Here is a 22,610-nt window from a genome sequence, read left to right as displayed (position 1 = left end):
CAATCATTTCTCTCTTAAACAATTATAGTTTTATTCAGAAAGTTTAAAAATGTATGTTGGGTCAGGAAGTTTCAGGGAGGTTCCGGGCCCAGTGAACCCAGGGGGGGGGGGTCCGGATTCAGTGTCCTAGTAACAGGTTCTATTTTTGATCTTATTACTCTATTGCAGCCAGTAGTCAGAGAGGTACTACTTCAACTTTGAGTATTGAATTTGCATAGTTTGGAAGTCTTAGTTTCATACTGTGAAACGAAACTAACTTGTTTACTTTATGTTTAATATTTTTATAGTATCTCTTTACAAGCCATCAAGGGTTTTTTCGTGTTTCTTAGTGACTGAGTCCTCACGTCCGGAAAGCTTCAATATATCATCCAAGTCGTTATTTTTGCTCTGCTATCGATTGACTCGAGTCACAGCGACAAAAAGCTCTTGTAGCGATGAAAAACGATGTCCACGCAGAGGTTGTTCCAACTTTGGAAATACATCGAAGCCTAGTGGACAAACGTCCGGACTATAGGGAGCATGAGATAACACCTTCCGACCGTATCAGTGTAGTTTTTCACTTACAAATCTTCCGAAGTGCGGACGAGCGTTGTCGCGGAAAATTGCTAGAAGTCACAGTAATACGCTGCTTACACACTTCTTTCCCATGAAATTCTGTCCGTTTTGATAATTCCTTGGTGATCGTAAGCAAAATCATAATTTGTTTGATTTTTGATTGAGCTCGTCGACATTTTGTCCTTTATGGTCTTCCATCAACATTTATGCTCACGCAGCCACTGCGAAAACGAGGTAAGCCAACCAAAAACTATACCTTGGTCCATTGTTAACTGAAAGCAAACTTCACGTAAATTTCTGCGAATTTCCACCGAACGTAACGTAGCACCTAACGTGTAAATCTTAATGTACTACAGGCACAGTAACCGAAACACCAGCAGCTGTCATTTCCAATACTTGTCACAGTCAAGACATGGACACTATAGAGCTCACAAGGACACATCCTGCTGTCTCATGAATTGAAGTCCATTGACGCAAGGTTTACTGCGATTGCATAATCCACTACACAGTGTTACCAACCGTGCATTATTTATGAAATGACTCTAGTAGTTATACCTATTTTTTCCTTTCGCCCCTGCCGCTTCTGAGACTTCATCATTGATTTTCCATCTGACACAAATAATAATAATAATAATAATAATAATAATAATAATAATAATAATAATAATAATAATAATAATAATAATAATAATAGCAATACAGGAATAATTAAAGGTAATTAGTTGTGTATAAGTGACTTCATTTTAATTTATATAATTTTGTCTTTTATACTTTTATCTTATTTACGTTCTTTTTTCAAAATATAAAATATTATTTTATAAGGCAGGAAAAAAGCAACAAAAACTGAATTATACAGTGAAACCTCCCTTAACGAGCACCTCTTAATAGCAGACGTTTCCTAATATAGATAGATTTTTGTCCCTACAAAAATATATTATTATTATTACGGGGAAAACCCTCCATTTTACGGGCACTCTGAGTTACGGACACGGATAGTCTTCTTTCATCCTCAGTGATTCAGTAACCTCCTCAAAAAGGACAAAAAATATTCTCGCTTGTACGTATTTTTTTGCACAGAAAATACTTTCTGGACTTTGAAAATAAACTCCATTGATCCGTTCAACTAATAAAGGAGTTACGAACTTTGATCAGAAACAGTGTCCATAGGATCTCGCGGTAGAGAACTGTTGCAGACTTTTCCTAAGAAATTCATAATAAGCCCTCATGATTGGTTAGTTCTATCTACATTTTTTAGTACGGGTATTTAATAAAACTGTAGTTAACATCAGAATTATCATATAAGCATTATGTATGTTTTTGTATTACACGCTCATAGTAACACATCCCCAGCGATACATTTGCTAATTCACACTTAACAAGTAAATATAAGAAGGGGGGAGAAAATGACAGAAGAGAATGCAGTTCGAGGGGGAGTTTGACAAGAATCCTGTCTCTCGTCAACGTTATTTAATATAGCTAAAAGAGATAATGAAAAAGTGCTTACATAATTAAGACGGCATTTGCAGTAGAAGGTAGAATAAATAAGATGTATACGGTTTGCAGATGATATGGCACTTGTTGCGGAATCTAAAAAGAAAATCAGTAAGATGTTAAAAACTTGAGAAAGGGCTGGAGGTTACAGCTGAGAAAGAGCTGTGAAGAGTATCGGATGAAAATAAATAGTAGAAAAACAAAAGCTCTGGTGATTGGAAAGAAGCGGTCACTGTCAAATATAGAAATACTAAAGGAGAAAATAGAACAGGTGACTAGTATTTTCGATACCTGAGTAGTATTATTATTAGTGATTATATGAAGCGTAAACGTGAAATAAAAGCAAGGATAGGAATGGTGAAAGAAGACTTTAGGAGGAAGAAAATACTATTTTGTGGAATCTTAAAGAAAGAGTTGAGAAAAAAGACTCATAAAATGCTTTTTGTGGAGTATTGTACTACATGGGGCAGAAACATGGACATTAAGCAAAAAATATGGAAAACAATAGGAGGCTTTCAAAATGTGAGTGTAGAGAAGAATGGAAGGAAGTAGTTGGATCGAACGGTAAACAAATAAGAGTGTGTTAGAAATGGTGAAGGAGAAAGGAACAATTTTAGATATTGTTAAGAAGAGGAAGATAAACTGGTTGAGACACTGGCTAAGAAAGAACTGTATCATGAAGGACGTGCTAGAAGTTATGGTGGCAGGAAAGAGAGGGAGAGGACGAAGGAGGTTACGATTGATGGGCGATATCAAAACCAAAAAAAAGTACTTAACGACGAAGAAATTGGCGGAAGTTCGTGAAGCATAGAAGCTTCTCAGTTGCAGCAAGTGACTTTCCAATAATGGCAAAATATCCATTATTATAATGATGATGATATATTGCATACAATTACGACATGAGCTGTGAGTGATCTAAACTTGTGTAATCTTTCTGTAAAGAAACTTCTTTCATTTAAAGACGAATATTCATATCACAACGGTGTTCATTATTTAGAGGTTTCACTGTATTATGATTGCAGGATGCAAAATATGCACTCGATATATTAGCTGGAGATGCTGTACCAAATGGTTAGTAGTTAATGTACCGTATACCATTACCATTACAAAATAGGTTAAGAACCAAAGATACAAGAGTAATTTTTGAACATTCTTCATTGTTTACCTTGAATTACAATGGAACAAAAATCTTCACTAGGGTTATTGAAATCAGCGTAATAACATATAATATCCACTTTTACTGTTCTTTGAAGGCTGATTACTTTGTATATGATAATAATCTATTGTTTAAAATATTTCTAAAGTCTGAGACCACCTACTGTTTGGATTTTTAACTTCAATTTACTAGCTTATTGCGTTTTTTTCTCTCTATTTTATATATATACTATAGTTATGGTACTTAAAGATGGAAGTGCTCGAGAGAAATCGAGGACAGTTATTTATTTTCGTAATATTGCATTGGAGATCAGCATGGGGAATGTGCAAATTAGAAGTAATATTCAGTCTGTACAGACCAATCCTACATCATGTTGTAACACAGCCGCACTCTTTTATATTTGCACGTGTTCATACTAAGAAGTCACTACTGCTTTTTGTCACTCTATCATAAAATTACCTTTGTGTTGATCGCTTAGTTGCGCCTCCTCCGTTCTATTGTATTTTTGTTGTCCTCAAAGACATTCGTACTATGTCGCAAGAAGGGTAAAATTTCTGTCATTTTACAAACAGGCGGTTTAGTAGAGTTAATGTCACGAGTAGCCGGGTGATTAAACACACTTATTATACTGGAAATGACAATCAATAACATATTAGAGAATGGAATTTTCAGAAAACAAAATACATCATTAGTAGGGCTCGGAAGTTGAAGACCTAAAAATGGCCTAAAAGGATCTATAAAAAGACCTAAAAATATCTTAAGAAAGAGGACATAAAAATTGGAAAAAAGGTCGTAAAAGTAAACCCAATTTAATTAGAAATCAGGGACGTATGCAGGGGGTGGGTCCTGGGGGGTCCGGACCCCCCCCGAAATCCGGACTTTTTTGTAAATTTAGTCCAATTTTATGGACAATTTTTAATATAATTTAGCCTGAAATTGTGTTTGGACCCTCCCAAAAAGCTTTGGACCCCTCCCGAAATAAATTCCTGCGTACGTCCCTGTTAGGAATACATATTTAATGAATATAATGCTCAATAAGTACAAGCTTCTGGTAGGTTAACGGTCCGTCCTTTCACATACTGAAGTACAAACTAAAATAAGAAAACTTCCCCACCCTCACCCCCCTTTGCTGGAGGACATTGTTACGCCTCTTTGCCTGACTCGTGATTGTTACAGATCTGGTCTTATCAGCCCAGTCGTTGAAGAATGTCTGATCTTTTGAATTTTCTTTACTAAAGAAAATATGTTTAAGAGGAGGTGGTGATTCGAGTTAATGGCCAGTAAATTTATTGTCGAAAATGAAGTGTAATAATAATAATAATAATAATAATAATAATAATAATAATAATAATAATAATAATAATAATAATAATAATAAGACCTGTGAAAAGCTTAAGAAAAGATCAATAAACAGAAAACGCCAAAAAAGGACAAATAAAATGCACCATTTTCTGAACTACAATGACCCAAAATGAACATATGAAGGGTAAGGGTTAAAAACAAGGAATGTCCATGCGTGTTATTTATCGGGTCCTTTGCCCTATCTGTTGGTGACTCTTGGTACTATTTGATTGTATATGTATGCATGCGTAGATGTAAAAATATCCATGTAAAAAAAGAGCAAAAGATATGACTAGCCCTATTCTTTTTTACGCGGTTTTGACGAAAATCATGACGAAAACCACCATATTTTGTTCTCAGAATTCAGTGTTGCCATCACACATTTTTGCCATGATCTACTCGATGTAATGATAATACACTTTATTGTGTCCACTGAAGAATATCCATTCATTTTATGTGGGACGTTTTCGAAGTTGGTTATGTCTCATTTGCTTTTTTTCTTTCCTCGATTATTTTCATTTTTTCTTTTTAATACCAGACAATGGTAAAAGGTTGGGAGGACACATGAAGTCACTCTGTTCTTCGTGCCTATCTTTGACCATTGTAAATTTTTAGGAAGTGGAGGGAGGTCATAGATATTTTTCGGAAGTGGAGTAATGGCGTTCCCCCGCGTCCCCTTCACTTGTATTCCTGATACTAGAGCCCCATTTACGTTCCTTGGTGCTGTTTTTGAGGATACGAAGTCACTGCATGTCTCATATAGCCTCACTGCTGAAGGAGACGTTAAACTCAAACTGAACTCAACTTAACCAGCTCACCGCACAAAATCACTTCCGTACTAACATGCATTTTTTCGGTAACAGAATTAAGATTGGTTTCAAGTTTATTAATAATTCGGTTTACTTCTCTTCCACAGTTGTATATATATATATATATATATATATATATATATATATATATATATATATATATATATATATATATATAGGGTGTCTCAAAAGTCCCCTGACATTGGGCAATTCTGTTATTATCAGAGCTACAACAAAATGGAAGAGGGAGAAACCGTTTCCAAATATGATGTTTCAATCTAAAGTGAAGGATTTTTTTTTTTTTTTTTAATCGGATGAGCCGTTTGGGCTGTACACTGTTTACACGCCTAATGTTAAATGAAAATGAAACGTTGTCATTTATCTGAATCCACAACATAAGTGATTGAAGTTACTGTCTGTTATGCTAACATGTTGATGGCCAGTCCCCATTCACGATACTCTTACAAAATTTGTCCACCTCCAGTCTCGTTCTTCCCTCCCCCAGTCCGATTAAAAAAAAAAAAAAAAACTCTTCACTTTAGATTGAAAACATATTTGGAGCCGACTTCTCCTCCTATATTTTTATTGTAACTGTCATAATAACAGAGTTACCCTGTCAGGGGACTTTTTGAGACACTTTATATATTTCCAACGTATCAGCATCGCCATCCAGCGCGGGAATGTGTCATCGATCTTAGGCACATTACCTCCTGGTAAAGAACTGAACGAGATTTTTCTTCTATAACCCACAATAAGACGGAAGTAGAGACATCCTAGGAGGCTGACAACCACTTTGAATATGTTCATGAAGAATGTTTTGAATCCAGTTTGGATAAATATAAATTCTTGGAAGTCATGGCTTTATCTACAGATTTTACTTTGTTGCTCAAAATCGTTAAAGACCCGAAAGATATTGTTGTCAAGCTGTCCGATGTTTATTTTGGAACAAATATGATGGCTACAGATAATCTATGTATTCTTAGATGTGCTTATAAGAAAAAAATAATGTCCGTATTCTTAAACCTAATATATATATATATATATATATATATATATATATATATATATATATATATATATATGTGTGTGTGTGTGTGTGTGTGTGTGTGTGTGTGTGTGTGTGTCCAACATATACTGCCAATTTCAACGAAAATTCCAATTATCCCTTTATGAGAAATTAACGTAAGAAAATCGCACAAAATGACGTTTTCCCCACGGGTTGGTATGACTGTTTCTAGGAAAGATATAGAAAAACCCCTTTTCACCAAACCAAAATTTTCCTATCACAATATCCACCGTTGTTCATCACTTTCAAAAGTCGTCACCAGATGGCTAGTGATCTCAATCAGTTTAATTTTACATCTCAAAAAATATAACAGTGTGATGATCAGCTTTCAAAATCGCCTCAAGATCTCATAAATAAGCCGTAATATACACGTTTATGTTACACTTACCAATTGAAAAAAAAATCATTAAAAAGAAAAAAAGAGAAGAAAATAAATAATACAGAGGAATTCGCCGGGTGGTGCATATTTTACACACACATACACTTACATACATACTTGTATCTACAGAAAGAAATATTAGAAAGCGGATCTTGTATCTGGAATCAGTCAAATGCCGGAAGTACAATGTATGATTGTTGTTACCTAGAGAGAGAGAGAGAAGGAGAGAAGAGTTCTGGAGAAATGGCTGCCCTCCATAGGTCAGTGTAAGTGTCCGTTCTTTCACTATATGTTTGATGACCTATCTCAATCCTAGGAAGGAAGAAATTAAAAAAAAAAAAAAAGAAAACAGGTATTAGAAAGACTTTCACCTTAGTTATTCTCGTTTTCAAGTACAAGGCAACTTGAACTTGTCTCTATGCGTGCAGGTAAATATATTATGCATAAGAAAGTAAGCTTGAAAAGCATTGGAGGCATATGAAGACGTCTCTCTACATATATATTACGTATTTGAAGTTATCTAATAAATAAGGTAATACGGTTCCAAGATTTTAGGACGTCAATAAACATGAAAAAAAAAACATCAATAACCGTTATTCCAAATAGACTTGTGAACTCTCTCTTTCTGCTAAATGATGTACTGCACGTACTTTCTTTGATGCAGGAAGCCCAGGTTCGATTTGACGTGGAAGCAGAGCCGTAACTTGTGGGGGGGGGGAGCACTAGGGGCAACTATCCCCCAGGGAAGCTCCCCGTCGTTCGAGGGGGCCCATTTTAAGACAAAATGTTCTTACTCCATATACGACACGAACATGAAATTATAAATGAAGCATAAAACAGATTCACTACATTATATCGGGTCTAAACAAAATAGCACACAAAAGGTAAATAAAACAAAAATGGGTCGTGGGCCCATTTCAGTAAAAAAATATCTACTATTAGGGGCTCTAGGAATAATACTTATTCGTATGGCTTTGAGATTTGTCAATATTGTCCCCTTAATTAATTTGTCATGTATAAAACGGGCTTAACTAACGGCCCCGCAGACCTTGTCGTGCGGAAGGGCCCACAGGCTCCAGGGGGCCCATAAAGAGTAAGAGAAAGATTTAAAGAGGGGCCGAAGAATTAGAAAAACAACTTTTTCTAGGGGCCTAAATACGCGTATTAATTCTGCCCCCCCCCCAGAAGAAAACTAAGTAACGGCGCTGCGTGGAAGTACATTTGATTTGGACCTTACAGTCTCATAGACAGGATTTTCGAGAAAGAATGACGTGGTTTCATGGGATTCCTATCTAGGAGAGAGAGGTATACATTCCTATCTCAAAAATACGGTGTGTCCATAAAAAAAAAAATACCACCATATTTTAAAGTGTATTACGTCGTTTTGGATAATCGTACTTAAATGAATTTGAAAGAAAACCTTTTTTCTTTTTTTTTTTTTTTTAATTGTACCTCATAGACATTGAATGTAGGCCCCACAAGTGGCGATGCAGACATCAAGACGATATTCCCATTCACGTCACACATGCTCTAACATATCTGATGGTTGTCATCAGGTTTCAACTTATGCACTAATTGCAGTTTGTAGGAATGATTCTTCAGTCACGTATGCAGAATCTTAGATACGGTGGATTTAGGGATGTTCAACTACTGACTATAGCTTCTACGGACAGACTTCTTAGGGCTACGTACAAATGCCTCCCACACTTGTTCCACAACTGCCGCATTGACCCATGGGCTCCCTGAATGGCCTTTCCTTTGATGATATATGCAGCCACGATACCACTTCAAAATGGACGTGTGTATAGGAGCCTAATGTTGAAATCTTCGCTTAAAAGCGAGCTGAACCTGCACAGACTCTGCGTATTGTGGTATTCGAAAACACACCACCTTCGTCCTTGTAGGGTCGCCATAACTCCTTGTAACTTATTCTTTAATAACAACACAACACAACGAAAGGAAATAAATTTAACATCAGCGCATTACGGCATAACAGTACAGTACAACAACATAACAGTACAGCAACATAAAAGCTTTCCAAGTTACCTCCACCAGAAATAGCAACTGCCTGCTAAATATCTAACAATGAATCAATCTCGTAATCACAAAGTAAACATTAGTGAATTTACTTTTTCTGTGTTTGATCACGTCCATTTTTTACACTGTTGTCCTTTGTTGACATGCACAAAAATATTTACGTTTTTCTTTCAAATGTGACCAATCGGTTACCCAAAGTAACGTAATATCACTTTAAAATATGATAGTATTTTTATGGACACACTGTATAGTACCTTGAACTATTTTTACTTCACAGTACCTTAGAATGCACCAATGGATTTTAGTATAGCTTTTTATGAGTTTAACATACTCATTAAAACACACCCGTGCCTTTAGTTGAATTCAGTAGTCTTCAGGATCGTAGCGTGCATGCAAACTGTGCAAGTGCCGTTACTCTCTAGCAGTGTTTCTTCCAGACCTGTTTTTTGGGGGCCACTGCCCCCCGGAGCCCTGAGAGTGCCCCCACGGAGCAGACCAAAATAATACGTCTATAATATAATAATAAATAGAATAATATCTGGAGTGCCCCCCGGAATACTAAGTGTGCCCCCCCCGGAACATTGTTTCTGAAAGAAACACTGCTCTCTAGTAAACAGAATAATGCATTAATACCAATAATGCATAATGAATTAAGAATAACACAGAATATTAAAAATACTGCATTAAAAATAACAGTTTTCCCCTTAGTGATACTAATCCCCCCATGTAATAGATCTTATTAGAAAATCTATGTTTCACCACCACGTTTCACAAAAATCTTGGTAGATTGTAGGAAAGTTTGGGAGACTCAGCGGTAAATTGCATGAAGCCCCGGTGCATAAAGCCTCTGGTTCGATCTCAGAAACGTGTGTGTTTATGGTGAATTATCACTGCTTTCGTGTTCGCAAGTTTTCTCGAGTTTCCCCTATACCCTTCTCCATTCTCATCCCACCAATTATTATTTTTAATAACTTTTTAAATTACTTTCAGTATTCAACTGTTGCCTTTAGCCTACAAGGCATAATCGTAACATAAATAAATATTTAATTCTATTTTATTTTTATTTTTGTAGCAAAGTTCTCGTAAGCGTAAAATAGTGTAATTATTATTACAGATGGGTGAATTTACCCACAAAGCAATAGTCTTTATTGAAAAGCTTTAATCTAGAGATTAGTAGAATCGATATCGTTAGCATTTAATATATTTAAAAAAAAAAACTGCATGAAGTCACTCCTTTCTGTCTAATTTCATCCCCAACTCAACCCATAAGGTGTAATTGCAAAATACCTGAAACTAAAGATACGATATTGAATTGCACTAATCTTTTCACTTCCTTTACAAATGACATCAAGAATGTCTATGAAGTACATGCGAGACTACGTTATAGACAAGGGCGCCCATGTTGTGGTTTCTAAGGGGGGGGGCAAGAAAAAGCGCCATTTCAAATATACAGTAGTTTCAAATTTTGCTGTAACTATTCTAAAAATTCTATAGGGTTTTCGATTTTCCGGACTACAATTTCCTCCTCCGCGAGCGCCCCACCTTGCCCCCCCTGATGGGCGCCCTTGCTTATAGATATTTCATATATATTAACGTATTATGAACGAGACACAAGGGCGCACACACGAGTGGGTCCCGCGACCGGGTTCGGACCACCCTCAAAACTTCATAACTCAGTAAGCTATACATTTGTACACTTTGTAAATAAAATTGTACTTGTTTAACAGTGAAATGATTGATTTAGCATGAAAATTTGATCTTACACTTCATATTGTACTGTTTCTCTTATAAAAACAATCTAGTTCTATCATTCTTTTCTGAAAACATAAGTGGAAGATTGGTCTCCAAAAAATTTCTGGGTGCCGCCTGATGAGAAAGTCTTAAGTATAGTGTATTTCCAATATTTTCATATATTAAAAGTTAAAATATTTTAAAAAATATTTTAAAATGTATTGTATTAAAATAAAAAAAAAAGATGTAGGAATTACACTTGTTAATCTATACTAGTTTCAATCCCAATCATTAGGAATGACAGAAAGATTTTTTCAAGAACGTATACGTCCTAGTATGCTAAAAATCAATAATTGTAACTTCGTGCAAAATTTTGTTATTGTTTTGCGTACTGTAAAAATATTTGCACAAACTTTCAATTTGGAGTTAATTACCCCCTTCCCCACCTATTCCTTACGGATTTTAACTACAAGCAAAAGACTTATTTCTGAAATCTCAAGAAACTACACGCCAAATCAGTGGTCCCAACCTGAAGTGTTATAAAATCCCCTCTCAAGAGGCAGAAATTCCCATTTTGCTCTTGAATTTCCCATGTTATACTAATTATAACATTTATATATGAAAAATGAAACAGCTGTATGTCCTGTATGTCACTCATTTTTTTTTTTTTTTTTTTTTTTTTTTTAGGACTATTTCAGTGAATTATCGGTAAATTTCGATCTTCTACATTTACCAATCGTCGGTGCGCCTCGAAGAATCGCTACCGGCATGTGTAAAAACCACAACTTTTCAGGGCAAGCAAAAAACATTCCAGTCTTAAAATTTTCCCAAATATACACGGAAACACTTGAAAAATAAAATAAAATTGGTCCTGCGTATATTATGCACTGGATATGGTTGTAAATTGTTTCAACAATATTATATTACTATTTTTGTGTTTAAGTAGCACATGTTGGTTTATCTTTTGCGCCTTCATAAGCACCTAGAGCAGCGTTTCCCAATCGGTGTGCCGCGAATGGACCGCTGGTGTGCCGCGAGGAAATCGAAACAAAGTTATTAATTCTATAGCAACCAAATTGCAAGACATAGTAAAAAAATGTATATTTTTGTATTTCACTTTCCTATGAATTTCTACCATGGAAAAAATTACTGTAATTGTAATATATTATTCTACGTCTATTACTGTGTAGCAGACAGTATTTCGGCTCGTACACAGTTCCACGGTTATCTGCTATGTTACGCTTCAATTGAGAGTCATAGACACCGACAAATGGAAGCACTTGTACGGTACGCGTCAAGTGAACGTTCGTAGAACACTCATTCGCACGTGAATGACAGAACACTTTGTTCAACAGGTGTGTTTTGACTTCGACGCATCGCAAGCTGTGTGATTGCAATAATATTCACCAATTTTGGTTAAAACAGCAAAGTTAAAAGTACAAGACATTTGTTTGTTCGTTCGTTATTTAGTGATCTTCGTTCTTAATGAAAGGTTGGATACAGTTTTCAAAAAAAGAAAGCGTATTTTTAAAAATCTGTGTCCTATATTTCATTGCAATTGTTTTCTATTTTAAAATTAGAATAAAAAATAAGCATAATGAATTAGCATAGGGGAAAACCAGTGATCGAGCTTCCATCTCTGTGAGAAGGAGATCAGTAATCACAGAAAAAAAATTACCATGGTATTTTACATTCGCAAATAATAATAATAATATCTATGAGTGTGCCGCGAGAATTCAAGTTACACCCATAGTGTGCCGCAAGTTGAAAAAGGTTGGAAAACGCTGACCTAGAGAATCAATAGATACGTGATTAGAACTTGAAGCCTATCTATTATTTATTCATTGTTATGGCGAAAGAATTGAATATTCACTTATCACATTATAATGGACGATGCCTGGCAGCTTTGAGGTTTATTTGCATGGTATAATTCATTTTCGACAACAATGTCACATAGCGGTCCTTCGAGGCGCAGACCATTATGTCTTTAAGCAGTCATCTTCTAATGAACGCAATGAACTTTATTGTCTGATCATTTTGTGAGGGACGTTTTCCAAATTGGTTATTACTCATTTCGTATTTTGTTTCTTTGTGTTACTTATTTTCTTTAAAAAAATACCAGAGCACGATTTCCGTTTCTTTGAGGTATTTTTTAAAAATCATATTACTTTTCCAATAGCCTGCATTCATTTTCCGATAACGAAATTTGAGAATTAACACTGACTTTAAGATTATTGAGAACGCATTAGTCTATTCCTCGTCCATAGAGAATTTTGTTGCTCTTGATGAATTATACAAGGTGTTTCACAACAACATCAACAACGTTTTGGATTGTTGGACGATTTCTCATACCAAGATAAGACAAAAAGTATAGACCAACCTGGATGCACAAATGCTTCCTTTCGGAGTTATAGGCTGCCAAAAACATGAAAAATTAAATTTTGAAGGTCCATAGTTCCAAAACTATGGGACCTACCGTAGTCGGGTCAAAACTTCACTTAGGAACTAGTATGTGCTCTATCCACGGTACTTTCGCAATAATTTTTATAGAGGTAGTTGGTGAGAACTTCAAATTATATGCCCGTAGCTAAATTGCCTCTATAAAAAGAGTTGGATGAATACCTTAGGATCCTGAAATATGGATTTTGGATAGGGCACATATTAGTTCCTAAGTGAAGTCTTGACCCGACTGCGATAGGTCCCATAGTTTTGGAGCTATGGACCTTTAACTTTTAATTTTTCATGTTTTCAGCAGCCCATAACTCCGGAAGGAAGCATTTGTGCATCCAGGTTGGTCTATACTTTTCGTCTTATCTTGGTGTCAGGAATCACTTCCCAAACGTTGTCGGTGTTGTTGTTTTGAAACACCCTGTATATATAAAAATTCCATATATCCTGCTAATTGCAGCGAAAAATCTTTTTATCGATTTTTAAAAAAGATTAATGTAAAAAACAAATTGCAATTTTCCCATGGGCTGGTATCACTGCACCAAATTTCCAGTTAAAGTAACTTGAACTACGCAATTTATCGGGGAGTAGACACAGAGACACACAAAAATGCATATCGATTCAAATGGTATATAAATTCTCTTACACTCACTTCGATAAAGGGATCTAGCAACGGGAAACCCAATTACTTCATGTGGCTATCTGAAATTCCAGTCTATTGTCGGAAATTCACGTGTAGTTTATAAAGACAACTCTGTTCGAAGAATAGAGACTCTCTTTTACATTGTCTTATTCTAAAACAATTACCGGTATTCATAAATTTTCTCGCATCCTCTTGTTCTTTCTTCTGAAGTTACTGGTTTTGTTGTTCTGTTTTCTTTACTAAGATTCGATCCAATAATTTTGCTGTCATGCCGAGATTATTGTGTGACTTTATCTCCCCCACCCCACCACGCTTTTACGACAGTTTTTGAAGGTGCAGTGACGATTTCTTACAAGCGATAATAGCTAGAAACAAGATGCAAAATCCACAATAGCTCACCATTGAATAAAAACAAAGCTACTACCTAGAAATATGTCTACATGGAACTGAAGAAAAGGGGTGATGAATTCACGTGTATATAGTATAGTGTTGCATGGATGTGAGACGAGGACCAAGAAGAACAAAAACTAAGAATAGAAATAGAGGTGGATCTAGTAGGTTAAAAATAGGGTGGGCCCACCAGAAGCCAGACTATGATAGGTATATCAAAAATTTACTATAAACTTTCAAAAATATATAAATAATAGGTTCAAGCTTCTTGTCACTTAAAAAGCTGGGAGGGCCTAGGCCCCCGGCTCTGGACTTGATCCGCCTCTGACAGTCGTTCTTTCAGAAAAATGTTCGTGGGGGCACATTTAGTATTCCGGGGGACACTGCTGGTACTATTCTATTTATTTTATATTATAAACGTATTATTTGGGTCTTCATCGGGGGCGGCACTCTCAGAGCTGCGGGGGGCAGTGCCCCCCAAGAAACATATCTGGAAGAAACATTGGTCGCTGAATAGGAAGCCTTCGAATGGTGATGCTATAGTAGAAGAATGCTTATACTGAAATTCAATGAGTAGATAAGGTATCTATCGAATGAAAACGTATTTTTTAGATATTGAAGTTTGCCGTCTTTTTCCAGCTCCGAGGCTATATGAGGCATGGATCTACAGTTTCAGGTGGAATCCGATCTAAAATGATGCATTCGAATTTCAATGTTCCCTCACTGGGAATCGTATTTGGGACCCCGTGCGCTAAAGGAGCGCGCACTAGCCCCTAGACCACCAGGGAGTGGCAAAAGAATGTCGGAAATTTTAGTAGAAAAAAAGGAGTATACTGTACAGAATGGTCCGGAAGTGTGCGTACCCTTAATTGGTGTTTTCTGACAGTTTGAGGTTTTACCCACATTTGTTTGGTAACATTGCTTGGCATTGAGTGGCATTGGTGCCTCAACTGGAAGAAAATTGTATCAAAGACACTGTTGTGATACAGCAGGATAAGAACCAGCGCACTTCGCGATTCACGTGCGCAATTACGCGAATCAAACGTTTCCTGCCGCTGGATTGGAAGAGGTTGTGCATCTTCACCAGCTCCCTTTGCCTGGCCTCCAAGAAGTTCCGATCTGACGACCAACCAATGCTCTCTGGAGTTTCATAAAGCCACAAGTAAGAAACACTCGATACCACACAACGCAGAAATTACAAGCAGCTGTGGAACACACCTTCACCTTCGTGACTCCGGAGTATCTCCGCAAAACATCTGCCAGAACTTGAGCAGAATTCAGCTGTGTTACGACATGGATGGTGATCATACCTATGTTTATGACTCTTAAGACTTCAAGGTAACAGTGTACAGACAAAACAGTCTGCCATAATTAATACTATACTGTTAAAACTAGAGGGGGTACGCCCACTTCCGGACCACCCTGTACGAATTGCTTTTTTTTAAGTGTCAATACAGTCTTCAATAGATCCCTTTTTGCTTTTGGTATCAATTGCAACATCGAAGCAATTATGCCCATGAGACCATAAATTTGTTACGTTAAACTGTGTTAGAGAAGTTCCTACAAATCTGATGATTATCGGTGAAGAATTCGTTCATACAAGTAGAGATGTCACAAATGAAGTTACAATAAGGTTCATCTGAGAGCATCCCTTTTATGTTTGCTGGAAGATATTGCAATTGTGACAAAATGTACTTTAGATAAATTAGTATCACAGAAAATTTTTCTGTAGCTATGCATGAAAATACGAACTACTTTTAGTCAATTTAAGGCAGGCATGTACTGGAGTATAGTATACGCACCTAATATCTTTATAGCCGACCATACTGTATAGCCACCTTCATGGTGGATGCTCACCTTATTTCAGTATGGAAACGTTACTTTTACTGGCACTGCTTAGTTTTACTAGTATGGTTGCATCTTTTATGGAATTATACTAATCAGAATTCATACTTAACGGTTAAGAAACGGTTATTAGTGGAATCGAGAAACGTTCGTTCTCTTACGAATAAGAAAACGGTTAGAAAAGATCTATATTTTATCATTCAAAAACTTAGCCTCTTTAAAGGTGTGACAAAAGGATTTTTACGCCTTTTGGAAGGATTTTGGCTCAGCAGACGAAAGGCTTGACTTTCTGAAGTCACAGACGACGACCCATGTCTCGTAAACTGGATTTTGCATCTTCCACTGAGGGGAAAGAATCAAGAGTTACCATCGACTGTCATGGCACGATCGCGAGAACCAAGATGGGAGACAATTCACCCTCGCAACCACAAGACTTCCAGTTCTTCTCAGCAATTTGGTGCATCACCTTCTCGAGATGGAGAATTTTCACGGTCATCTGCTCGTCCATCGTATACTGTTGCTGTAAAAAGTCCATCTAAAATGACAGTCACATTACTCGCGCCGCCAACATATTCCAGTTTCTACCAGCAACTCATACATACAGTCGGTCCAGCAATGTTCGGCATTAATGCAAAAGTTCAGTTGTGGAAGTCTCCTGGGCAGAAACAACACCTCCGCCTAAGCAAGTACCATTACTGTTAGTAGTGATTCGTGCTGTTGATTCTACGATTACAGAGCAAGAAGTGTTGAATGAACTTAAAGCTGATGGCTAGCCGTTCTCTCTTCAGATTAAAAATGCGACTGGCACTACATACATGGTTCGATTGCATACTGACGATAGGACTCTGATCGATCACTTACTTCAAAATGAAGTATATACCTATCGCTGTCATCATAGAGTTGAACATCTCGCACACCACCTCCTCTATCTTTAGATTATGAAAATTGTCTTACCTACAACTCACATCCAACTAATAAGTGTACTCTTCCGTCAGTCTGTTCTCACTGCAAAGGGGCGCATAAACTCAAGAACTGTACATTCATTACTCAACCTTCTGTCTGCAACACCTGCAATGACAATCATCCAACTTACACCTAAACCTCTACCTGACAAACCTGAGACTGTTGTCCCACTCCGTCTCTACACTCTTCCACTTCAACAAATATGTCAACTGGAACTCAAACCTCTCTTTTACCTCCTACAACCGTGGAAAACATATTACAATTTATCACACTAGTACTCCAGAATGCATTTTCTTTCCAGCGTGACGCTATTCTAACACATACCACTAAAGCAGCATACGATATTTTTCAGATTCATATGACAGTCACTTATACCGACCTTTATTCACATTACCATTTTCATTCAGAATCTACCAGCCATGGACAGAATGGACAGGAACAGGAATAGAAGAGTCCTCAAACTGCTATATACCAATATCAGGTCGCTTAAAACTAACAGAGTTTTGCTCCAAACCATGGCTTCATTACACCAAGTCGATTGCATTGCACTCAACGAAACCTTAAAACCATCAGACCGCTTACATTTTCCACGTTACCTTCTGTTTTGTTCTGATCTTCCTCAAAATGTTACTTGTGGTGGAACTGCTCTTTCTATCAAACACTTATTACATCGTAGTCATATCATACCATCATATCCTGGTCAATACTCTGAGCATGTCATCAAAACAGTTTATTTTCAGCACTTATTTTGACTTTGTCAACTATTTAGCTTTGGTCCAATCAATCTTTACCTTATCGTTTTCTTACGTATATCGATCTCAAATTTAAAACTTACATTATCCTAGCCGACATAAACTACCATCCTAGAACAGTAGCACAGCAAGGGTTTCCAGGATTTATTATTCCTACTTTCCGGAAGCTTGCCAAAATCGTCGTTTTCTTAAAACCCAATAAAGATCCTACTAGCATTGGCTAATATCGGCCAATCAGTCTTAACCAATGTATTTTGCAAAACATTTTAACAAATTTTGATAAAGCGACTCCATTCTTACCTCCTTGCTCACTCTTATCTACCTACAACACAAGGCTATGACAAGGCTCACTCTTATTATCTATGACAGGCTTTCGAGCGTCATTTAGCACTACTGACCAATTGTAAAATCTATCAAGTTATTTGGGGAACCATTTCAACAAATGGCTGCCACCTGTCCTTATTTCCATCGATATCGAACGCGCATTTGACACAATCTGGCACCAAGGACTTATCTTGAAATTACTCCGCATTCTGCAATTATCGTAATTCGATTTATAGCCAATTTTCTTCATAACCGCTCCTCTTTCATACAAATAAATCAAGCACAATCCTATCACTTCATCCTACAGGAAGGAGTTCCTCAAGGTTCTATTTTGTGACCACTATTAAATATCTTATATGTTGCTTATATCTTATATGCCAGTACCAGAACCACCAATTTATGCACTTTAGTTTGCTGGTGACAGCATATCTCGCTTTATGTTCTTCAGTAGATTGAATAAAAGCAACAATACAACCAGCAATTGATAAATTCGTCAGTTGGTGTCTAAAATGGAAACTTAAATTAAATCTATCTAAAACACATATGTCATTATTTGGACTTAAAAGTAACAAGTACTGCTTAACACAAAATCCAGAACGTTTACATCTTACTTCTACCATTACAAAATAGCATAAAGTACCTTGGTGTTACTTTCGACAAACATCTCATTTGGAACGCCAACCTCTCCAATTTACAAGCTAATATTCAACGTCGAAGTTTTAAAGGCACTAACTGGGGTCTTAACACCAAACTCATTCTTTATACGTACATATAAAGTTTTTGTTCGTCTTGCTCTTACGTATGAACATTTTGACTGGTTATCGGCTCCACAGAAGTTTTATGATAAACTACAAGTTCTGGAAAACCATGTCTTATGTATTGCTAACCCATTACCACTACGGACTCTTAACACAGGAGATCTACCGTCGCCACATATATACCAACACTCTTACCACATCTGTACAATCTTTGATCTCGTTACATTCAACGCCGCATAGCGGACGCTGATCCGATTCTCCATGAATTCTTAGATAAGACTCCAGTTCTACCACATTACGCATATTCATCGTTAGATCATCTTCTTGCTATCCATGAACATGATCAGGCCACCGCTCACTATAACCTTCGTTCTCGTACATATAGTCGTCATCCATACATCCATTGCACATAACTTCTTCAACGAACTCGTTTTTTAACTAACATGACTTCAAGTTTTTAAACCTACTCTGGGTAGTCCCAGAGCAGAAGATTAGCACTCTCGTCGCAACTAGCATCACACACCCTTCTGTTCTGTTACTGCTCTTCATTTCATCATATAAATTATATACCATGCTCAAGTCACCTTCCTCTGCATGCTTAATCAGATAAATATACAAATAAATAAATAAATCCTGATGCCCAACTCCCAATGATACTACCAATAAATGAATGCTCATGGCCCCAGAGAAGGCGTTACCTTCTACGGCTCGCCCATCTTCAAATGGGAATGAAATTCCAAAAATAATACCTTAAAGGATCCAGATAAGGGGTCGACCATCTTCAGACGGGAATGATGTTGAACATACACATTCACCTTAAATTTATGAATGAACCAATGTATACGGGGCTAGATATAAGCTATTTTGAAAAGCTATCTAGCGTATACCCAGTGGTTTTATTCAGTTGATTTGTACTGGTTCGTCCGAACCGGTTGTTAAAATTTCTTAGATTCCCAGAATCGGTTGTTAAAGTTGTCTCTCTACCTCTAGATCTAGCATTTCTCTAGTACTATTTTTGAAAATATACTAGAATCGAGAAACAAGTGTTCCATCGGCAGAGACTCGACTGCGTTTTCATGATGCTAGTCCTTGTCAGTACATTAATAATCTTCTCATTTAACTACACAGTTCGTGAGCATAATAACAGGAAAGTGGTGCACGAACTTGAGAACTCTCCCAAAATGGAAACAGCTAGACGACGAAATCAAAATTTATTATGTAAATTATAACTTTCCAAATAGTTATGTGAAAAAAATATTTTTCTTTGAATAAGCATCTGCATGATAAAAAGAACGTTATTCAATCCAAATCAATCCCTTAAGGTGAAATATTGGGAAAATATTTATACATATTATTTCGTTAGCTAACAAAACACGAAATCGAGGAACGCCTCCAACCATGTACGCATTTTTGCAAATAGTCAAGTTTTCATATATTATTTTTACAGAACGATATCGCAACTCTCTTGATAACAATTCCTGAGGAAATCACGGAAATCAATGTCAACCTTTTCCCTTGTAGAATGTAGAATAAGCAAGAACATCAGCAGTAAATTATACTGAAGTATTGAGACAGTCAACTGTTCCTATTTTTAATTTGTATACATTTAGGTGCGTAATATATAGACCTATATATAGGTTACATACTATTCAAAGTGGCCATATTCAACGCACTTAAAAAGGTCGTTACTGAATTCTCTATGCTTGTGTGTCTGTCTGTTATTTGCGAGTTTTTTTTTTTTTTTTAATTTTGAGCCCTACATTCGATAGATCAAAAACTATTTGAGAAGGTGATGTAATTTTTTGCATCACTCTTACCGTTCCCGAGATATTGGCCAAAACATAGCTCCGACTTCCAGAAATTTAAGGAGCCATATCTCGGGACGGTACCAGATAGAAACCAATAGCCACTACCCAACTTGACACTGGTTTGGCCAGTGGCCACCAGTTAATATTAGTACCAAAATATTTACCATTCTCTTAGGTATTTATTAACATCAATATAATCTCGCTATGACTTATAGTTCCCGAGATATTGGCCAAAAAGTAGCTCCGATTTCGAGATATTTAAGGAGCCATATCTCGGAAACCGTAATTCGTAGAGATATGATATTGGTGTTGATCAATATCTAAGAGGATGGTAAACATTTTCGTTGCAAATAGTAATCGGTGGCTACTGGCCAACTGGCCACAGTTCTTGAGGTATTGACCAAAAAAGTTCGAATTTCGGAAGATTTAAGAAGTCTATGTGTAAGTCTCGGGAACCTATATGTAAGTCAAAGAGAGATGGTATCTTGCGAGAAACAGAAGAAGGTGCGCATAAAAAGATTTACTTTTACATGTAGTAACAATCACAGTTATCCTTCCCGCTCCGTCTCTCCATTCTTTTTAAGTTCGTTCTCGCAGTGCTCTTAGAACATTCTCAATTGGTTTATTATATATTTTGTAGGGCCTACATAATTGTAATTGTCTTACTTTCCTTTTATTAATTAGGCCTAGATATATATGATTTGATCTTTGTTATAGAAATACTTATATTATTACGAAAAAAGACCGCATGTGCATCTCCCTCTCCTTCGAATAGCTGCATAATGTGCCCCAACATTTTGCTTTAGAAAGGGAGCAACCCTATGAGTATCCCCCAGAAAAAGCACTTCTAAATATTATTTCAAAAATCAGAGGATGATTGGATATATTACGAGGCATGGAGGATCATACTATTAGGTGTGGAGGGAATGGCAGAAGACAAATTACCCAAAAGGAAGACACGATTGAGATATACGAACCAAATAATAAAAGATACAAGGAAGGAAGACTTATAAGGAAATGAAGACTAGCTTAGGATAGGAAAGAATGGAAAGCCGCGAAAAAACAATCGAAAGTTCACTGACCAAGAAGAAGAAGAAGAAAATATTTCTTATATATACAGCTTTTTTTTCGTGAATAATGGTTGGTTTGTTACACATGAGCTTTATATTACTAACCACACTCAAAACAAAGAATTTAGAACAAAAAATATGCAATCCATTTAAGAAGACCACAATCAATAGTAATATATCACTGGAACAAGTGAAACTTATTTTGTACAAGACATTCTTGTATAGACTGTTCAAAAAAACGTAACCACTGACCTCTCTTTGATAAGCCCCTATATTACTAGCCACAATCGGAATTAAATCAAACAAATGCGGTTTTCTTTTTTATTGAATTGAGATATTTATTAAATGACCCTGATTTTTTTTGAACAAGAGTGTACACATTCTTAATATTTTCTTATATTGTGAAATGAATTTAGAAGTAAAAACCTCTAAATGTTTGATGAAAAATAACTTCTCGTAATAATATTTGTAATCATTATCTATTTTCTACTAATGATGATAATTTTTGCGTTAACGTATTGGCAAATAAACTTCAAGATACTGTAATATGAACATCCTCATACTTTTAATGATGTTTAGATGTTTGCCGTAATCCAACTTAATGCTACATATTCTGGACGATATATTCATTTCAATTTTAAGTATGTTGAAACTCAAGTTTAAAACAGGAGCGTCATTTCAGATTTTGCTTGGGGGGGGGAAGACCCCTTGATATAAGTAAAATTTCGCGTTTTTCACTGATTTACTACTATTCTATTGATAAAATCTATGTATCTCAAACTCAGGGGAAGGCAAATGCCCCTCCCTGCCCCCCCTAAATGACGCCCCTGGTTTAAAATGATTCATAATAAAAAGATGAATGTTAAGTTTCCATTTATAAATATTTGTTTGATTATAAAACACATTTTTTTTTTCACCTACAATTTCTGTAGACGATGAAGTTCATGCTTTGGCACTGATGGAAACGTACTTAACAAAAAAAAAAAAAAAAAATACTACCACCTTTTCTCCCGTTTATGTGATAGATCTTGAACTTGGAGAGCG

General features: G+C 36.3%; 1 long non-coding RNA gene across 1 annotated transcript in view; it reads left to right on the top strand.

Annotated features, from left to right (window-relative positions):
* The window catches only part of LOC145681446 (uncharacterized), a 183,647-nt gene that overhangs the window by 81,711 nt on the left and 79,326 nt on the right, over positions 1 to 22,610 (top strand). The window lies entirely within an intron of this gene.

Source organism: Thermobia domestica, chromosome 3 (genome assembly GCF_964235325.1).
Source record: "Thermobia domestica chromosome 3, izTheDome1.hap1.1, whole genome shotgun sequence".
Taxonomy (NCBI): domain Eukaryota; kingdom Metazoa; phylum Arthropoda; class Insecta; order Zygentoma; family Lepismatidae; genus Thermobia; species Thermobia domestica.
This window is presented reverse-complemented; position numbering and strand designations above follow the sequence as displayed.